This window comes from Aotus nancymaae, unplaced genomic scaffold (genome assembly GCF_030222135.1).
Source record: "Aotus nancymaae isolate 86718 unplaced genomic scaffold, 86718_ANA_hifiasm-v0.15.2.pri h1tg000018l, whole genome shotgun sequence".
NCBI lineage: Eukaryota > Metazoa > Chordata > Mammalia > Primates > Aotidae > Aotus > Aotus nancymaae.
This window is the reverse complement of record NW_026988430.1, coordinates 15,337,694-15,365,479: the sequence shown is the minus strand read 5'-3', so window position 1 is coordinate 15,365,479 and position 27,786 is coordinate 15,337,694. Positions and strand designations below refer to the sequence as shown.

At 45.5% G+C, this 27,786-nt stretch overlaps 1 long non-coding RNA gene across 1 annotated transcript; it reads right to left on the bottom strand.

The window, feature by feature from the left end:
• Positions 1–582: 582 nt before the first annotated feature.
• On the bottom strand, positions 583–27,786 carry LOC105717711 (uncharacterized). Its single transcript, XR_001107577.2, has 3 exons — positions 27,724–27,786; positions 5,238–5,502; positions 583–2,008 (listed from the first exon to the last, which is right to left on the bottom strand). It is a non-coding gene; the product is annotated as an uncharacterized LOC105717711 (long non-coding RNA).

Here is a 27,786-nt window from a genome sequence, read left to right as displayed (position 1 = left end):
TGGCCAGGAGCTTCAGGGGGCTAAAGCCTCATTCACCGAGCTCCCCAAGAAGCAGCTTCTTTCCCTTTTTATAGGCTTACAACACTAAAGGGGAAACTGAGGCAAAACTATATCATTGCCCATTGGCTGGATGTCCAACCTTACAATCTTTTGGCTTCATTGATTTGCTAGTTCATATACAGTGTGAGCGGGAAAAGGCAGGGGAGGGGGCTTACAAAGACAAAACAAAGGCAGTAGATTATATGTTGGCAGACGTATTTCCAGGAGGGAGCCTGGGTCGTGCAAATGTGCGGGACATGAACCAGTGCCAGGCTCCAGCCGGTAGTGATAACATTCTCTGCAACTCTTTCAAGGCTTATAGATAGCAGAGATGCTGGGAACCAAAAAGAGAGTCATCTTCTCAGTCTTTGGGCCTCTTTATTGCCGGGTCAGTGGCGTTAGCAAGTCACCTGACCATGGATTCAAGCTGTTTGGTATTTTATTTCTTTTTCACCCTTCTTCCCATCTGGATGGGAGGGGAGGAGGGAGGTGGAGATTGAGAAGGGGAAGGAGGCAAGTGGGTCTTCCCTCTCACTGTGAGACATACCATGTCATGTGCCTATCACTGTGCCAAGCATGGAGTAGATTCTCAGCCAAAGTAGCCAGTGCTATCAGCAGGGATAAAGATCCATGTCTCTCTGGGGACCCTTTGCACCATCCCACATCTGCCTCCCTGGTGTTTCTTGTCACAGCAGGGCATGGTGATATTATCTTGGGCACAGCATGACGCAACAGCAAAAGCTCAGCCCTCAGTGAATTGGTAACTCAGCAAGAGACACAGGAACAACACCCATCTTATGTGTCTTAGTAGGATTGAACCCAGCTCTTCGATTCCTCCTTGAAACCCTCTGCTCTTGTGGTTTCTAAGACAATGATGTCTCTTCATTTGCTTTCCTGAATAGCCCTGGACTCCTTCCTAGTTCCCTTTGCTGGCTCTTCATTCTTTTCCAGATCTTTAAATATCGGTGGCCCTCTGTGCTTTTCTCTCTGATCACCAGAGAGACCTTTTCCTAGGTGATTCCATTGCCTCTTGACTTTAGGTACCAATCTGACATGGATGCCCCTGACATTTTTCTCTTCGGCTTTGACCTTTTCCCTAAGCTCCAACATCCGACAACTTATATGATTTCTACAATTTGATCTTTTCTTGGCTTTTTGAATTGAACATTTCCCAAATTAAACTGTAATTCCTCAGCTGGCACGGTGGCTCTTGCCTGTAATCTGAGCACTTTGGGAAGCTGAAGGGAGCGGATCACCTGAGGTCAGGAGTTTGAGACCAGCATGGCCAACACGGTGAAACCCCGTCTCTATTAAAAATACAAAAATTAGCCAGGCATGGTGGCAGGTGCCTATAATCCCAGTGCCGAGGAGGCTGAGGCAGGAGAATCGCTTGAACTCAGGAGGTGAAGGTTGCAGTGAGATGAGACCTCGCCATTGTACTCCAGTCTGGGCAACAAGAGCAAAACTCCATCTCAAAAAAAAAAAAAATTCTATAATTCCTCCACCCTAAACTCATCCTTCGCCTGCACCTATTGCACTTACCTTTATTTCCTGCAGTTTATTCATCCAATGAATATTTATTGAGTGCCATCATTCTTCCAAGCCTTATTTTAGGCAGCAGTGAACTGTATCAAGAAGACAAAAAGTCCCCATTTTTGTGAAGCATGCACTTTAGCAGGAGAACCAGAAAATTCCAACTAACTCAATAAATAACATAATTGCAGACACCAATCCCTGTTCCTCCTCACTACATCTCAGTAGAGGACACCACCACTTGCTAGTTGTTGAGTCCAAAATGCCTGATGTCATTCTTGACTCCTGCTTTCTTCTCACTTCTCTGTGCAATCCTTTGGCAAGTTCTGTCACCTCTGTCTCCAAAATATACCTGTTTGGAACAGAGTTGCAGGTGGCGAGGGTGTCGAGACTGGGTGGGATCAGGAACAATGACAGTGTATGCCATACGCTGTGCCTGAAAAAAGAAAAACCAACAAAGATGAAAACGTTTTCCTCTATTCTTCAGAGACACGCAGAGAGCTAGGATCAATCTCTAAATGTGCTCACTTTTGTTACTAGGGCAATTCATGCTATTGCTACCCCTTGGTTTTGTATTTCTCCACGTCTCATTGTTTGAGGTGTTGGGGTGTCCTCTGATTCCTTTATTTGCTGCAGTGGGGTGGTGGTACCTGTCTCGCCACTGCATTCTCCCCAAGGCACATCTCAAGCTGGTTCTGTGAAGTCTGACTGAGGCACAGGTGCGGGCCCATGCCTTTCCATGCCCTCACTCACCTCACTGGGATGTCCATGGCCCCAGCTTCTGAGTCGGGGTTTTAGAAAAGTCTTGTAGTGTTCAAGGGAGGACTGTGCATATGAGTAAGTTAGATGGCAACCAAAAATATATATATTATATATATGAACACTGGGTGGTCTGCAGGGCCTCACGTGGCTTCCATATTGTTCCCGAGCCCTGGCAGTAGTGAAAGCTTCTCTGTGACACAAGGTGAAGCTGGGAGGCTCCTCACATTGTCTCCATACCTTCCCGTGTGGCCTCTCTAGGTGCTGTCCAGAACCCACCTTCTCTCTTTCCTTCCTTAGTCCGGTGTTGGGGGCGAGGAAGAGAAAGAGAGGAGCCTTGCTTCCCTCTACATGGGCTGCATGAAATCAATCACTGGAGCCCACGTTGCCCCCCTTCCTCCAGAGACCTGACATTTGTGATCTCAAAAGCAAGGCTAGATCATATTGTCATTCTTCTCCTGTGACAATTATGTGGAATAATTGACTGAATGGTGAAGTTACGTCTGAGAAAAAAAAATACCCCAAATAGCAGAATCTCTTTACCAGGTTTGCTTTGTCATCGAGGAAGCCCAAAATTGTGAAAAATGGTTCCACCTACATAAATTTAAAACCACTGGGGTTTATAAAGAGTGTCCATGTGCATAATCTCATTTAGTCTTCAGGCCGATGCCGTGACTTAGCTACAGTTAGTATGCAGAGAATAGATGATAAAAGCTGCACTCAGCTGGGGCTTAAATGCAGCTCTCCTGCCTAAGTTCACTGCATGATTCACTCCCAGGTGAAAATCCTGACCTTGATGGCTACCAGTTCCAAATGCCCAACTATCATTGGGTTTCCCTCAAATGGCAACTTCAGGCAATTTTCCTCAACGCTAATGAAGCTTAAGTTTCAAAGCACCTGCCTTGCACAGACCCCCTAGAATGCTAGGAGTCTCTGAGAGTTGCAGAGAGTCCCAGGATTGGTGGATCTGGGCTTCCGTCAAATGGCAACTTAAGGCAATTTCTCCCCTTGGCCCCACCTGGACACTCATCGTGGGGGTCACAGCTTTACTGCCTCAGTGCGTCCCTGCCTCTTGGTTCCACCTCCTGGAGATAAAGGAGCCATTTGAAGACTAGGCAGGAAGATGGGCCTTTAGAAAGTGCTGGGACAGGAGCAAGCAGACCAGGTGACTGGGAGTGCGAGTTAGTTGTGTGTTCAAGCTTTGTTTTTTTTAATTAGACGTTTTTTAAAGGGCTTCAGGGAACCTACATTGCTTCTAGGAGAATCTGATCTGATGTTCTGGAAGATGAGAATTTGATCTCATCTTCTGGAAGCTTTTTAAGGATGCCATTGATTTCCATCCTTCTTATCACAGCTGAGAAGTGAAGATGCTTCTGTAAAAGCTCGTTCTTTTCAAAGCAGGAATGGTGGGGTGGGGACTCGAGCTGACCTTCTCAGCTGTTCTTTCACAGAGGGCACTTTTCATTTTTTTTGATTGCAGCATGGTCGGATGTAGGTTCAGGGGTGGGTAGGGGGCTGAAGCTTTTAAGATTTGAGAGTCCTGCTTTAAGAAAAATAATTGGCTAGAAAAGTAGATATTTAGAGTGAGAAAATGTCAAAATAAATTACTGGAACCTTAGGAATTCAGTCACTATCTTTTATAATCTCTTCAGATAATTTACCAGGAAAAAAAAAAACCCTGAATTAAGAGCACTTCCTGATTGCAACCTCATGTTTCCACTGATCCTAGGATGCTCTGCAATTCTCAGAGACTCCCAGCATTCTAAGGGTCTGTGCAAAGCAGGTGCTCTGAAACGTAAGCTTCATTCGCTTTGAGGAAAATGTGTTGGAGGAGGATGGGAGGTGAAGGGAGGCTGTAGAGAGGGTGGGTGCCAGTGAATTGCAGGGAAGAGGGCCTATTGGTGAGATTAATTACTTTCCCTCATCCTGGAAGCATCTTTGAGCTGTGGGGAGGAAGCTGTGGTAGTAGCTGCTGCTCCACAACTGATCACACATTGAGTGACTGGTCATCTCTGCTCAGTAGTCTGCAGCTCTAGCAACAGCCTGAGCTGGCTGAAGGCACCTTAAAAGTTCCTGGTAACCTCTTCATCCCAGACTTCAAGTGGTGGCCAGGGAAGGCTCCAATTAAGAGCAGCTTAAGCTTTTATTTGCTTTCTTTCTTCTTTTTTTGAGACAGTCGTGTTCCATCACCCAGGCTGGAGTGCAGTGCAATGGTGTGATCTCAGCTCACTGCAACCTCTGCCTCCTGGGTTTAAGCAATTCTCCCGTCTCAGCCTCCCGAGTAGCTGAGATTACAGGCATGCGCCACTACGCCTGGCTAATTTTTGTATTTTTAGTAGAGACAAGGTTTCACCTTGTTGGTCAGGCTGGTCTCAAACTCCTGACTTCAGGTGATCCACCCACCTCAGCCTCCCAAAGTGCTGGGATTACAGGTGTGAGCCACTGCACCCAGCCTAGAGCAGCTTATTTTTCTTGTGCATGGATGGGTCCCTTTGGGAACAGAGACTCTTTCCTCATTTTTGCAATAGGAAAAAGATTCCTCTATTTTTTATTTTTTGCAATATTTCTCTCCCAATGTTTCTGCTTCAGCTCAGGGGGAATGGAGACCCCTGCTTCCTTTACCCATCTTGAGCAGGGCCAAGCGAGGGGACTTTGTCTCTGCCGATTTCACTCACCAGCTTTTCACAAAGGCAAGAGGAATTTCTCATATAACTGTCCTGCATTCTCTGAGTGTGTTTAGTGAGTACGACAGGAACCAAGATCATTTCCTTTTATTTCTGGTGCTCAGCACTGTGGGTTCCCCCTTTCCTGGCGGTCCCCAGGAGTCAAGCACACCTAAGGCCCCACCTGGCTTTCTGGGCTGGCTGGCCAGGCACTGAATGTTTGTTCCAGAGTCTCCAGCTCACCTGGGAGGATTGAGGAGATTGGTCATCCTTGCTCATGGGACAAGAGCCTTCAGCTTGCCCTGTAGACTCATTTTACTAGACAAGGAAGTCCTGCCCAGCTGTCTCAGCTTTGAGACTACGCACCAGCCCATGTTGTTAGAGAAACTGCTTTGAGAAGTATCAGATGCTGGCTCAGCGGTCCTGGTTCAAAGCTATTCTTTTCTTTTCTGTATTTAATTTCCCATTTGACTATTTTTCCTTGACTGTCTTTCTTTCAGTTAAGAACCTGGAAGGAAGGAAAAATTTGTGCCAGTATTCAAGTACCAGAACGCCATATGTACCCTAAACATTCATAAATGCACACATGCAATTTCAGGAGGATCACAGATCTTTCCAAGGAAACCAAGGCAAACCTTTAAAGAGTGCTTCTCAGACATGAATGAGTCTGTAAATTGCTGGGGATCTGGCTGGAATGCAGAGCCTGTTTCAGGTGGTCTGGGCTGGGCCTGACATCTACATTCCTAACAAGCTCAAAGGTTTCTATTCCCAGGCCTCTAGATCCTTGGTACTCAAAACTGGTCAAGGGACCAGAAGTGTCAGCACCACCTGAGAGCTTCTTAGAAATGCAGAATCTTCCAGGTACAGAGGTGCAGGTGTGGAATCCCAGCTACTCAGGAGACTGAGGTTGCCTTGAGGTGAGGAGTTTGAGACCAGCCTGGGTAACATAGTGAGACCTCTTCTTTACAAAAAAAAAAAAAAAAAAAAAAAGAAAAATTAGCCGGTTTTGTTGGTGTGCATCTTAATCCCAGCTACTCAGGAGGCCAAGGCAGAGGATCGCTTGAGCCCAGGAGTTCAAGGTTACAGTGAGCTATGATTGCACCACAGCACTTCAGCATGGGCAGAAGATCAAGACCTTGCCTCTTAAAACAAAAAAAAGAAAACAAACCCAAGAAGCAGACTCTCAGACCCTATCCCAGACCTATGAAAACAGAAATGTTGGCTACCAGTAGGTAGCTGGCAAATTGCTTTCTCATTTTTTTTTCCTATCAGCACCTCCAGGGTTACATTATGTCAACACTCTGGGTAGCACTTGGTTAAATCAGCGGCTTGTCAAGTAGGAAAAATCACTGATTTCCCCAAGGAGCCTCAGAGAAACTGCTGGCAGCTGGCCCTCTGTGAGTTGTTGGAGGCTGTAAACGGGACCTTGTGCGATGTTTGTGGAAGGTAATGTGGCTGCATTAATGAAGATGCAGGAGCCTTCACAGAGGTGATTCTTGACTCCTTTAATTGCACCATTTCTCAACCTTAATGCTCCCTCCTTGCCATTTCTGAATTATATATCCACACACATCCAGACACACACATATCGTAGATTAATTCTCCCACTCAAACTGATAAACTACCTAACACATCATTTATACTCATTTATCTTTGCCCTAATCCAGCCAAACCCTTTTTTCTTTTGCTCTGTCAGCCACGGTGCTTTGAGAAAATCAGCTGCCTTTAGCTTGCTTCCCTACATTCACTGTTCACGTGAGTCCTTTCCAAAGCTACCTAAGGAAATCGGGGGTTGATCAGATTTCAGGCTCTTTTCTGCATTTTGACTTCATCCTGATGACGGCTCTTTAATCACCAGAATGCTTCAGTATTTTACATACTGAAAGTTGTACTTTGTTCCATCTCAAACAAAATAAGTTTCCCTCACACTGTCTTTTTCCACACCTCTCACTACCACTCCCACCAGCCCAGACAACTTGTCCTGACATTTAAACGAGATATGCTGTTTTCCGCAGCCAGCACCTCTAGTCGTCTTCTCAGCCTGCCTAGTCTCACTCTTGCAGACACTTCCCTTGATTCCTGAGTTACAGACTCCAAGAGACCCCAGCCATGCTGCCTTAGCCACAGACAGCGTTCTCCTCTCTCGCTTCCTCTGGCACAAGGGAAAAGACCCACAGCTTTGATTCTGCCTTGGGGTCCTGCCCATTGCTGCACCAGCCACCTCCCTGAGTTCATAGACTTGGAGTCTTGCTTGTCCAGGCTCTTGAAACCCTGCAGTACATATTCTACTCTAGCTATTGTCTGTGTTCATGTCTGTCTTTGAACCGGCCCCTAGGGTGCTCCTGGAGTCTGTCAGGCTCCTCGGGTCCTCCTGAAACTCACTTCTTGCGTTTAAACAGCTGCCTCAGCATTTGCTAGTATCTGCCTGCCTAGCTGGCTTCTCTCAGCGAGTTCTGTCTTACCCTAGTTCAGGGTCTGGATCCCATCAGAATCCAGATGTGAGCTTCCTTCTCTAGCTGAGCTACCTCCAGGGACTTGGCTTCATCTCTTATGACCCTCCCCAAGTGGAGTTAAATGAAGCTAAGGGACATGAGCAATGCAAGGAGCCCCGCTTGTGAAAACCCAGTGAGAGCCCAAGAAACCTACCGTGGCAAACCTGCAAGCTCCCTTAATTTGGAATTGGGAATACGGATGTGAGGAGAGAGTTGGGGGCAATCTCCCCTCCATAAACAGCTCACTCAAATACTTAGGAGTCAGCACAATGTTCCATATTAAAGTTAAAAACTAGCTGAAATATAGGGCCAAGAGAGGTGAGGTTTTAGATTTCAGCCCTTATTCATTTTTACTGCACACAACCAAACATGTTAACTTCCCAAACTTCTTAGTAACTTTCCAAACAAATTATGGGAGAGAATCAGCTCTTAGCCTGGGACTGTATCAGAGGCTATATCTGTTGTCAGTTTTGTGGACAAAAAATTTGTTCCCTTATAGAGGCCACCTTCATGATCAGCCATTTCAACACTGCTTGCAAAACTCTCATTGAATTCTTCATCTCCTTGACCATTTGCTCTGCTGAGCTCCTGCTCCGAATAAATTGCACTGTCATATTTCTCCACTCCTTGGCTGCAGGGTCTTTCTAGAGAGAGCCATGAGTCAGTCCTGGTAGGTCACCCACAGATCCATACTATTGCGTCTCAGTGAGGCTTTCACTGATACTCTTCAAGGCTTCCCTTCATCACCTGGTGAGGAGCTCATTCTCCACACTCCCCAAGCCCCCGACTTCATTCCCATTCTCACATTGTCTACTGATGACCTCAATTCTTGCTTTACAAAGAGGAAATCATTGCAAGTAGGGCAGAGGGGAAAGAAGAAAGAATGCAAGTGGGAAAAAGTCAAGAAAACATAGTGAGAAAATGAGACAGGCTGAGAGGGGATGCTTTCGTAGGATGCAGGCAGATGAGAATGATCTTCCCATCTCATGGCTTGGAAGAAGGGAGAAATGCTCATCTATGCAACAGCTGCCTTACTCAGTCCCAAGGGGCTTTTCCCAGCCCCCTGCTAGCTCCATCTCCTCCCACTGACCTTGTGATCTCCCTGGCTCCAGGTTTTGGTTGACAATGAAAGATACTTACAGCAGAAGCAGGTATCTGCACATTAAAGATGACTGCTTCTTTATTAGTTTTGTTTATGTTTGTGTTTTTTGTTTTGTTTTATAGGAAAAGCAAGTGATAGAAACCACAACAATGGCAGAGAAGCTGTGAAGAGTTCCTGGCATCTCTCATGACACACAGAATCAATAATTCAAGATCTGATTTCAGAGTTGAAGAAGCTCAAGGTGATAGCTGAGTCCTCACTTCAAACAGGAAGAACAGGTGCAAGAATTTGAGGTGATACCAGAAAGAACTGTTTGCCTGGCTGTGTGTGAGACTGTGGGGTTACCAGGAAAAGCTGGAAAGGGGGAGGTGGAAAGGCTAAAACCCGAGGCTTTACTCAAGGAAGGATGGTCTTGTTTGTGTCACAGTGCTCTGGGGCAGAAGAGACTCCTGGGGACTGAGTACTGATGGCTTCTGAATTTGTTTACATTTTCTATCAGAACTGACATTTGCTTCTGGTCACACGATGTTTTTCTTCTATCACCTTTACCCTCTTTTGTGTTCTCTTTGCCGTCTTTTTTCCTTTATCAGTCAAAGTCCAGCCAGAAAAAAACAGAAACCATACTAAATATTTCAAACATAGGGGGACCACTAGATAGAACATGTTACAAAAGCACTGGGAGGGCTGAGAGAGCCACAAAGAGGAGAGGAGAGGAAGATGAGCTACCACAGAGAATGGAAATGTCAGGAAGCTGTGATTTTCCCAGAGCTGGAGGAACCAAGCAAGGAGGTTCTAGAGCCCAGCAGCACGGTGGTGGCTGAACCTGCTGGAGGCTGCAGCTGCTATTCAAAGAAATCACTGCTGCGTTGTTGACAGCAACAAGAGGCTTTTTGGAGGCTGCAGCTGCCTGCTGCTGCTGGGTCTAGAGCCATCTTTGGACCCCGTAGGTATTGGCCACTTCTGGCCATCACCCATAGCAGCCACAGTTGGGATGGAGCAGAGCATGAAATGGCAGGAATGGCCCTGAGGCCAAATAGGCAATGACAGGCACATTTCCTCCTTTTACCTCGCAGTCCTGCTTTCTCTTGATTCTTCTTCATTGGTCTTTTCCTTTTCTCATTACATGCAATTGACCCACATTCACTGAGCACCTTACATGTGCCAGGAATTGTGCTAGAATTGGGGGACAAGAGGAGTGGATTCAGAAATATCGGAACAGTGACCTCTCTTCAAGCTGCTCACAGATCAGAAATACCCCTTTCACTTTTTTTGGTGGGGGGAAGATAAGCTTCTAGAAATGAGTCCTTTCAGGTTCCCTCCACTTTCCCCTTACTGGAGTTGTTTTTGTTTAAAATCTTAGGGCAGCATCTTACTGATTTGCTCAGTCAGTGGGCAACACTGAGAATCTGTATCATACGCTGGACTCTACTAGGATCAGTGAGAGAAAAGCATATTCTGCAGAGCCTTTACCCCTGAGAACCTTACAAGCTAATGAGGGGATACTCACATACATGACGTAGGGAACAGAATTGTGATGGGACAGGTCGATGGGCTGACTTCTTAGAGGCTACTTGTAGGACAGACAGGAGTGACATGGAGGTGAGCGGGGTCAGGGCAAGCTTCATGGGGAAGGAGGCTCAGCCTGGACCTAGGGAGTGGGAACACATCCCAAGAGAGTAATACAGGAAACTTAGCCAGATGTGCACATCGCTCACCCTCCTGCCTCTTGCCCCAAAGCTGCCACTGTCATCAGACTCTGGGATGTGGAAACATCCAACATCAGAGGGCAGAAATGCACATAGAGTTGTGATTATTCTCTTTCCACACAGTTTTAGTCCAGTGACCTTGGGTGAATCATTTGACCATTTGGGGCCTCAGTTTGTGATAAAGAGATACTTACCCTATTCCTGATTACAGGGATCTGAGCAGATCAAATCTTGTTCCATCCTGCTGTCAGATCCAGGACTCACATGAGACATGGGTTGGGAGGGGTTTGGTTCTGATTTACCTGGAAAGGAGTAGAATCCCCACGAGCACCCTTGGTCCTTCCTCCTGGTCCTTCCTCCTGGCCAACAGTCCCATCTATTTTCTCTTTTCTCCCATAGTACCTGTCTTGGAGCTGCTGGGGCACTTGGAGAGACTCCCAGGTTCATTCTTCTAGGTGGCTCGTAGGCAGACCCTGCCTGGTTCATGATCTTCCCAGTCCAGCCCCTACATCAGTGTGCAGGAGGCAAACCCCTTACAGCCTGTGTAGGGACAGGCTGCCCAGCAGACACACTGGGCAGGGGCTGAAATGGGGATGGGCTGCTCCTGGTCCCTTGCCCTCCTTCCTCAGCCCCCTGCCCCAGCACCAGCTCCTCCAACGCTGCCCCACAGCTTGTTCATGCCTGCAAACACTTCTGGGCTCCTTGGCTGTCCCTATAATGAACAGTGACAGCTCATCACATTACCAGCTTGCTTCTCTGGCAGGGAGGTTAAGGGCTGGAGAGACTCATTAGCATCTGCCTGGAAGGGCACAACACAGTCCTGCTTTCCCTCCTCACAGGGTCATGCTCTTCCTCCCAAGCTCCTGGTTGCAGTTCTCAGCTGTGTGTCTCCCTCCACCGTGTGCTGAGTAGTTGCGAAGAGGGTGCTAGTGCTTTGTTGCTCAATAGCAGTGACACAAGGAGAAGCTGTACATTATTTACTTTTGAAAATTTCACGGTGGCTCGTGCCTGTAATTCCAGCACTTTGGGAGGCCAAGGCAGGCAGATCACCTGAGGTTGGGAGTTCAAGACCAGCCTGACCAGCATGGTGAAACCTCGTTTCTACTAAAAGTACAAAAAATTAGCCAGGTGTGGTGGCGCACGCCTGTAGTTCCAGCTACTTGGGAGGCTGAGGCAGAAGAATCGCTTGAACCCAGGGGCTGGAGGTTGCAGTGAACCAAGATCATACCACTGCACTCCAGCCTGGGCAACAAGAGTGAACTCCATTTCAAAAAAGAAAATTTGGAACAGTCACCTTTACTGACTAGAATTCCAAGGTGCTTCCTTGAGTAGGAGAGAAAAGGAAAAGGTGGAGCCACCAGGAGCTGGGCTAGCATGCTGTGGGTTTGTCCCTGGGAACATGAGTGTGAATGAATGCCATCCATGTGATTGGTTGCTGTTAAAGGAGGATTGGGAACAAGCCTGCTGTCAGTCCTCAGCCTCCTGACTGTTGGTTGGGATAGGCAGAGGTGAAGGTGGATTGTCGTGCATGGATATTTCCAGGGTATCTTCCAAAACCACGTCTTAAAAATGAATGACATATAAATCACCTAAGGATCTTGTTAAAATGCCAACTGATTCAGTAGATCTGGAGTGAGCCTAGTTGGGAACTTCCAGGTTCTGGTGTAAAAGATGGGGAAATTGTTGAGTTTTCTAAAATGAAACGGTTCTTGATTTCTTTAAATAAAACTGATGGTTGAATGCTTTCTTAGATGGTCTTTCTTTTCCTAAGGCTACTAAATGGAGGCTCATAAGCCTGGCCTAATCCTGAAAATCATTACATAATACTTCTCCAGTTAATTGCAATCACAGAGGAATCAAAATATAAAGCCAAGGAGATTTTAGAAAATCTCTATAATTCTGTTATTTTAGAAATGCTGAAACCAGGTGCAAATGCTTAAATTCCTTGCTTAACACCTAATATAGTGACTGATCCATCAATATTGATTGATCCAATTAATGAAATACCCAGTATTGTATCTTATAAAGTCCATCAGAACAAGGACCTTTTTTGTCATTGTGTTTTGAGACCTTCTACATAGGGAGTTGCAACCATATGTCTACAGAGGCTGAGGACCTAATGTAGCCAAGGGGAAAGAGCTGGGGGTGGGCCTTGGGGAGATAAATGACACTTGATTTTTCCAGAGAAACCAGAAATCTAGAGTTTAGGTGAAATCTGATTTTAAAAGATTGGCAGCTAATTCAAATTTAAGCCAGAATACCACATAGCCAAACAAGACAAGTCATTCAGTCAACTTGTTTCCAGCCTCTGATCTTCATGGATGTCAGGGATTAAAAAATGATCTTAGTTCACGTGTCTGGATGTCATGGTGCAGCTCCAAGGCTTAGGAAATACTTTCCTTGTTAGCCTAGTCAGAAAGAGAGTTTCTTCTTTAAGAAGGGAAGCTTTGCCGGGTACGTTGGCTGACACTTGTAATCCCAGCACTTTGGGAGGCTGAGGCAGGTGGATCATGAGGTCAGCTGTTTGAGACCAGCCTGGACAACATGGCGAAACCCCATCTCTACTAAAAATACAAAAATTAGCTGAGCATGGTGGCAGGCACCTGTAATCTCAGCTACTTGGAAAGGCTGAGGCAGAAGAATCACCTGAACCCAGGAGGTGGAGGTTGCAGTGAGCCAAGGTCGTGCCACTGCACTCCAGCCTGGGCAACAAGAGCAAAACTCCGTCTCAAAAAAATAAATAAAAAACAAATAAATAAATAAAAAGAAGGGAAGCTTGCTGCCAGTCAGGATGCAGGAGATGAATCAGACTACAGACTTCTCTCTCTATGGAGCCAGAATAAGAGAAGACATTTGAAAGATTTAACTCAGCTTGGAACATGCTTGGAAGTTGCTTCAGTATGGGGATCTTCATTACTCCAAGCAAAGAACCTGGGGATTTTTCTGAGCTTAACTGCTCACTTAATGAGAAATCCATAAAAGGCTTCCAGTATTTACCTACACATGAGGTTAGGAATTCCAAGCATGTTGTGACCTCAGGACAGTTAGAATAAGAAGTACAAACTGTGGGCACCTGTTTATTTAATAGATGCATTTCATAAATGTTTCATTGAAGTACAACATACTTCAGAAAAGTACACAGGAGAATACCATGCAATGAACTTTCATAAACTGAACGTATCTTTGTAACCAGTACTCAAATAAAAAACAATGACTAGAACTCTAGCAGCCCCTCATGCTTCCTTTTCTAGTCACTAACCTCTCTGTTTCCATGCCACGAAGGCCACCACTATTCCAATTTCTAATAGTGTAATCTGTGTGTGTGTGTGTGTGTGCATGCACGTGCGTGTAGTGTCTGCCTTATTTTGCTCAACATTCTCTGTAAGACTAATTCATCCATATTACCTGTAGTGGTGTTGCAGTCATATATCATTGCTGTATAGTATTCCATTCTGTATATAAACTACTAGTTATCCATTCTTCTGTAGATGTGTATTTGGGTACTTTCCATTTGGGATGCTGCTATGAGATACCCAGTACATTTCTTTTGGTGAACACACGCACACATTTCTTTGAGACAGATGCCTAGGAATGGAATTGCTGGGTCATCAGGCATGCATACATTAAGCTCTGGTGAATGCTGACAAATAGTTTTCCAAAGTGATTGTATCAGTTTACATTCCTGCCACCAGCCTATGGGAGCTCTGGCTGCTCCACGTTCTCATAAACACTTATTAAAATCCAAAAGTTTGGAATTTTTATTTGGCAGTGGTATAGTGCATTAGATCACTGATTTAATTAGCATCTTCCTGAAGACTAATAAAGTTGAAGCTTTTTAAAAAAAATATTTAATGGCCATTTGGATAACCTCACCTGTGACCAGACTGTTCAAATATTTTGACCATTAAACAATGTGGCTTGTCTTTTTATTCTCTAACCGGTGTCGTTGGAAAAGTAGTTCTTTAGTCTTGACTAATTTATCAACTTTCCTTGTCTTTACATTTAGCCCTTTTTGTGTCCTATTTAAAAAATCTTTGTCTACCCCGAGGTCATGAAGATGTTTTCCTTGAAAAGTTTTACCTGTCATATTTTGAATAGAAATCTGAGAAGGCTTCTTTGCATCTTCTAGTGATACTTTTTTCCCAGGCTCAGTGAATCTATGGCAGGGCTGAGAGGTAATAACCCATAATGGTAGGAGCAAGGAGCCAAAATCAGACTGCCAGGCTCTTCCAGTTATCAGCTGTTTGACATTAGGCAATTGTTGAAGCTCGCTGTGCCTCAGTTTCTTAGCGGTAATAATCCTGCCTTCCTCATAGTTTTCTTGTAAGGACTAGTTATGTCACTACAAGGCTAAAAACAGTACCTGGCATGAAATAAACATTACTGGCCGGGGGGCGTGGCTCACGCCTGTAATCCCAGCACTTTGGGAGGCCAAGGCAGGCGGATTACAAGGTCAAGAGATCGAGACCATCCTGGCCAACATGATGAAACCCCATCTCTACTAAAAAATACAAAAATTAGCTGGGCATGGTGGTGCTCGCCTGTAGTCCCAGCTACTCTGGAGGCTGAGGCAGGAGAATTGCTTGAACCCAGGAGGCGGAGGTTATAGTGAGCCAGGATCGCGCCACTGCACTCCAGCCTAGCGGCTGGTGACAGAGAGAGACTCTGTCTCAAAAAAAAAAAAAATTACTAAGGGTTAGTTATTATTATTGGGCTTATTTTAACAAGCTAAGGGCAAGAAGAAGAGGGAAGAGGAGAGAAAAGACTGGGAAATCAGCGTGTTGCAAATGTTGGAGAGAATGGAAGAAAGGGATAGAAAGCCATTTATCTCTACCCAACACTCTTAAATTAGGTGATGAGTCGTAAACTGTCAGAGTATAAAAGCCAGAAGGTTCCAATAAACAAAGAAAGAAATATTTGGGAATAAATAAGAAAGCCCAGATGGTCAACAAACACACGGGTCACATTTATCCTTTTCCTGGGGTTGGGGAGAATGGGCCACAGTCTTGCTAATTATTTTAAACCTGTAGATAGGTGATAATTTATGAAGCCAGTTAATATGAAGAGAAGCTGTGGTTTGGGGAAAAGTCAGCTATGCTGACAATCCAGCAATTTGGTTTTGCATCCCCACTTCCTAGAGTCAGATCCTCACCTGGGGTGGGCAGCCCTCCAGACAATTTTGGTACACTTTCAAATTCCAGACCACTCTAACTTTGAAAGTGGATCAGAATCACCTGGAGGGCTACCCCTAGTTTCTAATTCAATAGACGAGAGGTTGGGACTGAGAAATCTCAAGTCTGGCAAGCTTCCAGGAGATGTGGAGGCTGCCTATCCAGGGACCGTGCTTTGAAAACCACTGACTTAAACGAAGAGCTGGCAAACGACATCCCGTGGGCCAATCTGGCCTGCTGCCTGTTTATATGGGGCCCACAAACTGAGAATGGTTTTCACATCTTTAAATGTTTGGAGGGAAAAAAGAGTATTTTGTGACACATTCAAATTACGTGAAATTCAAATTTCAGTATCCATAAACAAGGCTCGATTGGAACACAGCCACATGCATTCACATATGTGTTGTCCATGGCTACTTTTGTGCCACAACGGCAGAGTTGAGTGGTTGTGAGAGAGACCGTGGGGCCCATAAAATATTTACTTTTGTCTCTATATTCTTTTCACATTACAGATGCCAATCAACCTGACACCATAAGCCCCCCTGAGAAGTCCTTGCCTACGGCTGCTTGTTGAGGCAAATGACTGCAGAAAGGTACTGACTGGTGTCCTTATTCTGTGCCACGTGTCTAATTTGACTTGTACTGGACACATGATCGAAAGATCTGATCAGTGATGTGTGTCTCTCCTCACAGCTAATCAGGTTCACCTTTATGAGGACTTTCACCAAATATGTGGGTAGGAAGCTGTTCATCGCTGGAGAGAGTATAAACCAAAAAAGATCCTAACCAACCGGACAGATCCCCTCTTGGCCAAGGGGACACCACAGAAAACTTAAGAAATGAATTCCCAGCCGGGACGGAATGGGAGGCCAAACACACCTCCTTATACCCCATCCTTTTGTGGTTTAGACACAACAGCTCATCAGCATTAATGTTAAAATAGAGAGCCTCAGACTGACAATAATATATCCAATTATAAACAGTACCTAAGGCTTTGCCATGCAAGGGTTAAATCATGCAGGCTACACCTAAATAATTAACTATGTTCTAACTTCTAAGGGGGGTTTTCTTTTTCTCTAGCAGCTAACAAGCACTGGCCTCGAGGTAAGCAACATGAAAACAATGACAACTCATCCAGCCCACAGATGCTGACTGAGTCCCTGTTCCAGCAGCAATGGCTACAGCTTCGACTGGACAAGAGACTGATTTCAGTAACTTTCTCCAGATAAGCAGACCACTGACTATGGACTGGTTATGGCTGGTTTACAGAGGCTGTGCAGCGAGTGCCTTCACGTCCTGAAAAGACCATATGACATACTATGCCTAATTGTCATATATTGAAATATTAAGTCTCCACCCCAAGGTGAACATGGGTGGTATGTTACATGCATGCTTGTTCAATATGCCAGTGTGGGGACTACCTTTATAAATATTCATAGATCCTCCTATAAACTGTTGAATATGCATGTTCAGCCAACCTGGTCGGCAAAAGGCTCCTCCCCTAACCCCTCCTCCTTTGAAGTGGTTGTCTCTGGTCTTGGCTGGAGGCTGTACTTCCCAGCCTGCAGGATGGCCACCTTGTAGGATGTAACCCCTTACAAGAAATAGTCTCCCCTCTCTTTTCCAAATTTATACACATACATTTTTTTAGGTTAACAGGTGTCAACGTAAAATAAAACATGCAGAGAGAGGGGAGACATACACATCTCTCATGAGGCAGAATGCATGTCTATCACGGCGATGATGCCAACACTGTGAGGGTGAAGGGCAATCAGCTGTCCCGAGGCAGAGGAGAGCTGAGTTAACAGCCAAGCACTAGGGTGGAGATCAGAAAATTCTCCACGGAAGGGACAGCAGGAAGACCTGCTGCTTTGTGCCCTGAAGCACATGTCTGCCTCCTGAGCCGGGGGTCTCAATTCCTGCAGGATTCTTGGCCCCATGGGAGTGACTGTTCCTCGGCAGCAAGAGTAGGATGTCTCTCAATGCACGGATGCTCTGGCCTTAGCAGCATAGGAGGCTCTGACACACACCACGCACATGTGCCTCAGCTCGGGCTGGTCCCCACTCCCCCATGCGTCTGAACCTTCCTCTTCAAGACATCCCATCTGGGAACCTTCCCAAGTCTTCCTTGGTTCCTTGGTTCTCCTGTTCTTCCCGATCAGTTAATGCATCTTCCCTCAGACCTATCCTGTGACCAGTGGCTCTGTACCTTTCACTCTATCTTTTTTTTTTTTAAGTGACTCATTACAAATTTGAAAAGTCACTTGAAGAATGAAGTCTTTTTTTGGTCCCTGCTAATCCCAGCAGAGGACTTGCACGTGGTAAAGCTGGAGATCACAGGAGGTCGGGTCATCCTGCTCTGACATAACCACCCCTACCCACCACGGCCATTTTACAGAGCAGAAGACCGAGGCCCAGAGAAGTGATGAGATTTGACAACGTTAGTCTGCCAGATCTCATCTTGTCTGGGACAGGAAGAGCTGATGTCCCTGGTGGGTTCCTGTTTAAAGCCCTGGTCTCCTTCACACTTCTAAATCCCTTCTCCACACTTCAGCTGAGGGAACCTGAGTTAATTTCAAGGGCTTTCAATGACCATTTGCAATTAACTGTATGGGAAAAATCCTCAGTCAATTAGCCTTGGCACTTTCTCAGGGCTGTCACCAACCTGCTCTGGAGCCATCAGACTTAATTATCTTGTTATCTTCTTTGTTTTTTAATGTTAATCTCATTTGTGAGGGTTTCTGTAAACAATTAGGTAAGCAGAGACTTCTAATTTGAATGAAGCCAATTTGGACAAAGCAAACGTATTTTACCAACAACTGGAAGGCTTTAAAAACCTCAGTTGAGTCTGTCCTACAGTTTATGGGGTCTCCGTGTCCTCCTAAAATCACTACAATCCCGCTCCTAGGGAATAAAAATTTGGGAAGCTCACTTTTTTTTTTGGTTTGTTTTTTGAGCAGCAAAGAGCACAGAAGAGGAACTTGGGAGGGGACAGCAGTGTTTTGTTTGGGCTCAACCTCTTCAGACCCAATAATAAATGTACTGAATTAAACTAAACAGTCATTTAGTAGCAGTAACTAAGGGCTGCTTAGGGAGGAAGCAAGATGTAGCACCGCATTTTAAAAACGAGACACAGAGAGGATCAGCAGGGGTTTGCAGTGAGCGGCTGTCGTTTCTGCTCGCTTACCCATCCATTCTACCTCAAGGAGCGGCATCCTTTCTTTAGCAACCAGGACCAGGAAAATCCTTGCCATTTGAGGAAGGATGGGCCCCCCCCACCCAGTTCTAGATATGGGCAGCTGGTCAACCGCACTGGATTTTTCTGGGCACAGTTGTTGGCTTGGGATGGAAAAATGCTTGGCCAACGAGGGCCAATCCTGGGACATTTTCTGAGCTGCCATCTTTCTGTGGGTGGTGCTGGCTTGTAAACATGAGTATCTGGCCCTGTCACCAGCTATGTTGCCACTTCACGAGAAGAGTCGGCTTCATGAGAATGAAGGAAAAACAAAGAAAAGCAGAGGAGAGAGGGAGAGAGGTTCCTGATGCCAACAGTTGAGTGGATACCTGGATCAAGCTACATCCTTGATTAGTTATTTGGCTAATAATTCACTTTTTTTCCTTCCTAATGCAATTTGTGTCAACTCAAAGAGTCCTTACAAATATAATCTTTGACAAAACATCATCAAGGTAAAAAATGATGACTTAATGACCAGGTATGGTGGCCAATGCCTGTAATCCCTGGACTTTGGGAGGCTGAGGCAGGGGGATTGTTTGAGCCCAGGAATCAGTAGTTCAAGGCTTCAGTGAGCTAGGATCATGCTACTGCACTCTAGCCTGGGCAACAGAGTGAGACCCCCTCTCTCTTAAAAAAAAAAAAAAGATGACTTACTATCCATTGTCAACCATAAGCAAGTAGTAAAACCTGACTTTTAATTGAAGCTCCCTGAAGAGCCTGAATGATAAATCAAGGTAGGATGAATCTTACGAAAGGAATAACCTACATTTAACTTCTGTTCCTCCCCAGCCCTGGGGCACTTGCAGCCTTCAGAATCCTCAAGAAGTTGAGCGATGACCTCTCAGTCCCTTCCCTCTCAGGCACTTCTGTGATGACAGGTCCAGAGATGGCTGAGCTGGGTCTTGGCTGTCTGGAGGCTGTAGCCATTGCCACTCCCATCTGGCATGCAGTGCAAGGAGTGCTGCGCTGGGATTCCTGGTAACTGGCTGTGTGATTTTGGGACTGGCACACTGCTACTGCTTTTCTCAGATGCCCCACAGCAAGGTGGCAAGGCTAGCTTTGGCATGGTGTCTAAGGGTCCAATCTGTGATGCCAGCTTCGTCCTGTATGAGGCCCCCCAGTACCCCCTTTGAGTCCTTGTGTTACTCTTGCCCAGTGGCAGCTCCCCTTCTGGGGAACTCACATCCCTGACTCAAGTGAGATCATATATAGCCCTCCCCACTGCAGCCTGGGTTCTCCAGAGCTCCTGGTTTTCCCTCACAAAGCCAGCATGACTTTAGCACACCACACTCCACTGTACTTTTGTTTCCCTCACTCCCTGACGTTGGCTCAGACAGAAGAGAAAATTCCATACAGAGTTTTTTGTAGGATTGTGCTTTTGGTCCCCAGGAGGTTCTTGGGGGATCTGAGAGAGTTGGGAACATGGATGGCTATCGGAATTGACACAGTCTTCTGGATTCTGTCAAAGCGTACTGGGGAGGCTTTGTACCTGTTACCACTGACATTCATCACACAACTGAAAAGTGAGCAAGAAAAGAAGCCTCAGTGTGAATTTGAAGAGAAACAAGAGAAGAGCTGGATACAGAACTCATCCCTGTGGGCTGAGGCAGCCTGGCCTTTAATCGGGGGAGAACTGAACTTTAAGGTTTCACATGTGTCCTGCAGGAAGGAGGAGGATGCCGTGTCCTTAGTGGGCAGGTTCAGGGGCATCTGTCAACCCCACTTTATGCACTGCAGCTGCCCATCTGGCTGTGTGCCTGGCTCTGAGCATGTCCTGAATCCTGTCTAGCACACTAGGGAATCGATAAACATTGAAATGTCATGCTTCTAGGAGCTGTCAGTCATGGTAAATGTTGTTCAATAGATGTCTGCAGAGGGTAACAAACTCTGTTGCAGAGGACCTTCCGGCCACCACGTCCTCTCTTGATCCTCCCATTGGAATCATCACAGGGCTCTCCTGGGTTCAAATTTAACAAGAAGGAATGAGAGGCTGCTTCTGAGCCTGAAGCAAAGCGTATTGTGTTTTTTGTTGTTTGCTTGTTTGTTTTCCTGAAGGGCTGGGCGCACATGAATTGGCATCCTAACCCCAGGTGCCGTGTGGTTGTCATTGGTGCTGTTTGCCAAACATTTGCGATTCTCTCCACATCTGGTGCAGGGTAAGACTATACTCCCTGGTTCCCCTGTGACTGAACACATCCAAATGATTAGTTCTGAACAATGTACTATGAACACAAGTGACATGGTTTGCTTTTCAAACTGGAGCATTTAATTGTTGATCCAAGATCCTCTTGACACATCTTTCCTTTTGATACTGCGACCCAGAAGGTTAAATGTGGTGGCTTCTCCATCAGCCTGAGTCCCTGAGTGACTCCAATGAACTGAGCGCTCTTCAGTCTTTAGTGGACACATGCCATAAGCAAGAAATCCACTTTTATTGTCTAACCTATTGAAATTTGGAGAGTCATTTGTTAATGCAGCATAAACCTAACCTATTCAGACTGATATGGCCTCTGGAGTAACAAGATATTTAAAAGAAAGGCAAAAATACCAACCAACTGATCCTCTCACCTGCCCTAAGCATCTAAAATAACCATCTAAACCATGCAGCAGGGTTAAAAGTTGCCCTTTTAGCTAAGCATGGCTGTTTTTGCAGCACTGGAGAGATTTCTGGTAATATCTCCTGAAGAATCTTAGCACACAGAAAAATGAAGCATCTTCCTGGGTCCATTAATGTTCTTCTCCCAAGCAGAGCAGACTTGAGGAAGTTTCTGCTCTCAGGGAAGAAAGCACAGCGTAAGTTGTAAATGTTGTCTCGGTACTCAAGTGGAGGTGTGACTGCTGTTTCATTTACTCATCCTGGAAACTTGTCTAGAAAAGGTGGCAGGCTTGGGAAAGTGACATATGGTGGAACTTTGCCAGTAGCGTTGGCCCAGAGAGTTTAAATGAGGACACGAGGTTACCTTGTGTTCCTCCAGGAAGCAACTTCAGTCTCTGCGTCCCAGCCTCTGCTGAAGTTGGAGGCTGAGCCCACAGGAACTGCAGTAGGGAAGTAGGTGTGTGTTCTAGGGGTACAGGAAGGGACAGAGAAGGCAAGGCATCACCCTAGGTATGGGTCAGAGAGGCTGCCCAGGGCACTGCTTCCAAAACACAAATGGAGGAAAAGTTCCAACAAATGGCAGAGGCTGGGCCTTCCCTAATTGTCTCAACCTAGCCCCTGGCAGGGCATGTCCTAGGGGTCACTTGTTGGGGTCAAAGAGTGGCTCCTTCTCTCTCCCAGCAGGGAGAGGTATCAGAACTGGTGTTTCTGATGTAGCTCTGTGTCCAGACCGCTCTATAGATGCACAGGATGGACAAGGGGAATGGATCGCTGACTTCTGCATTGCAGAATCCCAGGGTTGGCCTCAAAGAGCCCCTCTTCAAAGCACCTTCACCACTGCTGTTGAGCTCTCAAGCTTCATTTCCAGAAGGCTGCTTAATGGCTGTGCATTTCAGAATTTAATGCCAAAACTTGGAGAAGGCGGGAAGTACAGCTTTCTCTTGTCTTCTAGGAGGGGACGATGCAGGTCAAGGGCAGAAACTGTTTTTCTGGAAGGAGCTTTTATTGTTTTTAATATTGGGGTTAGGGGGCATAGTGTCATCTGCTGGTTGTTCAGGAACAGCAAATCTCTGTGTAGGTGCTTTCTGGGTCACAGCCCTGCCTCCACCTGTCTTCACCTGCTCACTTCCATGGTTCACAATCAATACCGACAAAGTGGTGGCTTCTTGGGTAAGTGAGATGGCATGGAAAAAATAGTCCTACTTTAAGTCAGATTAGCTCTGAGCATCCTGGAGGGCTAGGGGTTCTCCAGGGGGTACATCTCTCTTTCTTCCTTGTCACAATTCCCACTGGCTGTGACATTGGCAAGTCATTACTGGCGGCCTCACTTATCTGGAGTCCTGGGTTTGCTCCCAGCTCTGGACTCTGGGCTACCTGGAATTCTGAGCAGGTTTCCCAAAGTCAACTCTTACATCCTAGCAGTGACACTTTGTATTCCTTTCACGACAACTCTTTCTACTCACAGCTATTATTGCATTCACTTCTCACAGGCCTTTCAAAAATTGAAAAATGAATTTCTATAGTGTAAGTATAGTATCTGCAGTTCCTTTATCACCACCAGGAAAACCAAAACCACTTACAGAAACATTCAGTGAAGGACAGCATGGCTTTTTGTAAACATAAGAGAGGCACATTTTTATTCTTTTCAATCTCGTCTTTCTCCCTCTGCGTTTCCATAATGCACTTTACTCTTTTAGGAGGCCTTTCTTCTGATGTGTTATACACGTTTTTACTTTAGGATTTCTGCAATCTCAGGAAGTATTTAAGCACAATATCCTTATTCTTTGTTCTTGCTTTACTCTCTTTTCTTTCAATGAAGCACTGTAAATCCTTACTTTAATTTTTGGAAATCGCAGTTGCTATTTTTTCTTCCGAGTCTGCTCTCCCCTAGTAAACTAAAAATAAAATTCTAAGCCCCCCTCAAATGACTGGACAAATCCCCTCTGGGCCAAGGGGACCCCAGGGAAACCTTAAAAACTGAGTTCCTGGCCATGACATGACAGGAGGTAAGACATACCTCGCTATATATCTTCCCTTTTGCAGTTTAGATACAACAAATGACCAGCAATAATGTTAAAACAGAGACCAAGGAACTGAAAGAATGGACTCTTTTTGGCAATAAGACACCAAAACTACAAACAAGACCTAAGGCCATGCCAGGCAAAGGTTAAGTCATGTACCTTACACTTAAAGAATAAACTGTGTTCTAACTTCTAAGGGGAGTTTTCTTTTTCTCCAGCAGCTAAACAAACACTGGCCTCAAGGTAAGCAACATGAAAACAATGACAACTCATCCACCCCACAGATGCTGACTAACTGACCCCCTGTTCCAGCAGCCATGACTATAGCTTCGACTAGACAAGAGACTGATTTTAGTAACTTTCTCCAGCTAAGAAGACCATCAACCATGGACTGACTCTGGCCAGTTTACAGAGGCTGTACATTTGAGTGTCTTTGTGTCCTGAAAAGACCTTTTGACATATGGGGCCTAATTGTAATTCATTAAAATGTTAAGTCTCTACTCCAAGGTGAACATGGGTTATATGTAACATGCATTTTTGTTCAATATACATGCATCGGGACCCCTTCATGAACATAGCTCCTCTTATAACCTGTTGAATATGTGTGTTTGGCCAACCTATTCAGCTTAAATTCCTGTCAAGCGCTTTCCTTCCTCCCTAGAAATGCCTGCTTCTGGGCTTTGGCTGGAGGATATATATTTCCCAGCCTGTCAAAATGGCCATCTTGTAGGCTACAACCCTTTATAAGGAATAAAGCTCTCCTTTCCAAATTTGTGAAGACTGACGATTTTACAGTTAACACCCCTAATCTTTCTCAACTTGCTCCAAAACTTACGTAACATTTTCAGACAGCCAGTGTTTTCCTTTGTATGCTCTTGGAGTTCTGTAGGTGTTTCCTTCCTTTAATCTCCTTAAAATAGAACTAGGCACTCATTCATTCATTTGCTCATTCACTCATTCATACAACCATTCAAAAAATGTTTATTGAACACCTACTATGTGCTAGACACTGTTCTAGGCACTGGAGAACTGGAGACAGCAGTGAATGAGAGAGGCATAGTCCCTGCCCATGTGATCTTATATTTTTATCGGAGAGACTAACAAAGATTTAAGTAATTAAGAATCATTATCTCAGAAAGTGATACATGCTCTGAAGAACAATAAAACAAAGTAGAGTGATAAAAGTTGATGGGGACCAGGTGTTTCAAAAAAGGGTTAAGGAAACTTCTTTGAGGAAGTGATGCTGAAGAAGAGACCTGAATGAGACAATGGAGGCAACCATGCCCTACAGGATGAGGAGACACCATGTGGGAAAGCCCTGAGGCAGGAAGGCACTTTGTATGTTCAAGGAACAGCAAGGAGGCCAGCGTGGCTGAGCTTGATGAGTGAGGGGAGAGGGGCAGGAGTGGGGCCAGTGAGGTGGGCTGGGGGGCCTTCTAGGTCATAAGCAGACTTTGAAGTTGATCTAAGTGGGATGAAATGCACTGTAGAGTGACAAGTAGGTGGTGACACCATCTGGTTCATGGTTTAGAAAGAGAACTCTGAATTCTGGGGGAAGGATGGAGAGTGTACAGCAATGGAAAGAGAGAGTTCATTTAGGAGTCCATTGCAGAAGTCCAAGAAAGATAATAGTCCATTGGATAGAATGGAACCCTGGAGATCAGAGGAAGTGATGAATTCAAGATGTACCATAAGTGTAGAGCTGATAGTAATTGCTCATAGACACACTTAGGCGATGAGGGAAGAGAAGACCATGGACCACCCCTAGATTTCTGGCCTCAGTAAAACTGGCTGAACAACTCCTAACAAGGAGGTGGGAAAATCAGTGGAGAAATGATGGGTGGCAAGGAATTAAGGATTCAGGTTTAAACATATTAGACTTAATAGATAAATAGAGATATGGGAGAAGGCAACTAGATAATTAATGGAGCTGAAGCTATGGACTGGGGTAGAAATAATGTTTAAAGTCATAGGACCAGGTGAGATCACCAGGAAGTGAGTGAGGAGGGAGAAGAAAAGTAGTCCAAGGACTTACTAGCCACAGGAAACATCAAACTTTAAAGGTTAAGAAGGAAGGTGGAAATCAGCAAAGAAGATTTAGAAGCAGCAGCCTGTCATATAGGAGAAAAATCAGCAGAGTAATGGCTCCTGGAAGATATTTCAAGGAGGGCATGATAAATGATGTCAACCCTTGTGCCCCTTATAGCAAAACAATAAGGCACAAGACATGGTCTTCATTTTGTAGCTAGGGAAATTGGTACTTAAAGAAGTGAGGTGGTCTGCCCAGACTACACACCAGGGTGCCCTTTCCCTTAACTCATGCCTCCAATCTCCTTGTCTGCATTCCCAAGAGGGGAGAGACCTGAGAGGGTCAGCAACAGCAGCACCATTGGGGAGCAGAGCCAGCACGATTCTCCTCTTTCTGGTGGCTTGACTGAAGAGGACCTTAACACCCTTCACAGAGAGAGACAAAGAGTTGGGTGTTGGCTTCTGTTTTCCTGCTGTGCCTTTTTCAGAAGGTAGACGATGATATACTAAAGGGGCTGGAAGGCTTTACTATGTAAGCAAGTATTTGCACCTTTCCCGAGGGTGCAGGCCTGGCCTTGCATCATAGCCTGGACTCAGTTTTATGGTTGAGCAGAATAATCTCTTTGATCAGCTAGAAATTCTGAGGCTCCAAGAAAATTCCTCAGAAAACATATTCCCAGTTCTTATTTTTAATGAATGACTGACATTGGAAGATGTAGCTCAATGGGTATCTTATCTCTAAGATAGCATGAGCAGAGAAGGGAGGAAATGTGCCTCATGAGGTGTCCCTCTCTTAATCCGACTACGGCTGACTCACCTATTGTGACTCTCTCACTATAAATAGTGTAACAGGAGAAGCAAATCATCTGTCGTGAGGTTCATGCTTGCCTTGCCTCTGAACTGCTCTACTGTCCATCCAGTGGTGCTAGCCAGAAAACCAGGAAAACTCTTTCTCACTCACTCCCTTCCTTTGCAGTCTTGATGCTACTCAATGCTCAGACTGGAGGAAGATCTCAGCTTCTCTCCCCAAGATTGCACACCTTGGACCTAGGACCAAGTCTCAAACTTAATCATGTCTTCCCATCACCACTGCTACTGCTGGGATCCAAGCCACTATTAGCCTTGGCTGGACTACCGATAGAGACTCCTAATTAGTCTCCCCGCCTCTACTCTGAACCCTCTCATCTGCTTTCCATGCTGCAGAACAATCTTTTCACCCTCTGCATAGAACCCTTCAATGATTTCCCATTGATCTCGTGATAAAGACCAAAGTCCACAGCATGCCCCCTGCTCTCACCTGCCTTCTGATGTAAACAGAAACATCATTCTCTCATAAAAATCTTCTCTGACCACGCTGTGGGTCATGAATTCCTTTGTTATCCACTTTCTTAAAACCAGATTCCTTCAACTCACAGCATTTACCTCAGTTTGGAATGATGAGCTTAATACTGCGATGGTTTGGTTGATATCTGTCCTTACCACTGGACAGGAAGCCCCATGACCTGTCTGATTTTTCATTCCACTATGTCCCCAGCTGCATCTCCACAGCTGCCACATAAAAGAATGAATGGCAGTGTGAAGGAGGCTGGGTAAAGCCAAGATGAGGTCATTTTGAGAAGAAACAATAGGGAATCCATTGCCCTTGGAGAAGTGGGTGCAGTAGCCTGACATCAGTGAGTTTTGTTCTCTTCCCAAAGTACTTCTGCAGTTGCAGCCTAGGCTCCTCTCAGAGTTCAATAACTTCATCTACAGATGCTACCTCTGTTTGCTCTACCCCGCCCCCACCCCTGAACATCATTAATTTCAGCCCCTCTTTAGATCTCCACAAGAAATCCACTCCTACCAACTGTTGAGAAACATTAAGTTTACCCTGCCTGCATGGCTCCTCTGTGGAGGATACCTTTTAGTTTGATTAGTGGTAGGCAGGTAACAGCTGCCTACTTGGTTATGTTCTTGAGTTAAGAGTAAATGTAGAGCACCTGTGTATTAATAAGAATCACCTGTCTAAGGGCAAATAAGTAAGTGAATGAGAATCTGCTCGGGGCCTTCAGCTTGGAAAAGCTGTCAGCTTCTCAGCTCTCAGGCTGTTGGCCCCCGGGATAGACCCACTCTGTTGTTCTATCTGGGTGTCTGCCTGTCAATACCTTCAGTGCCACCGGGGTGGGGGTCTCCCAACTGAGCTGGTAACTCAGTAACCAACAATGTTGTATATTTCCTTAAAATGTGGCACTCATGGGGAGGAGTCACCTTGAAAACAGCCTTACTATCTTCACCCTTTCCCATCTCTGCTCTTCCTTCTATGTCTTCCTATGTTACCTCTCCATTCTCCCCACCTCTAGAACACTCCAAATTCTCCCTTTAAAAAAAATACATATCACCTTTCTTGTTTCTTTGCAATCTTGATGCCACTCAATGTTCAGACTGGAGGAAGATCTCAGCTT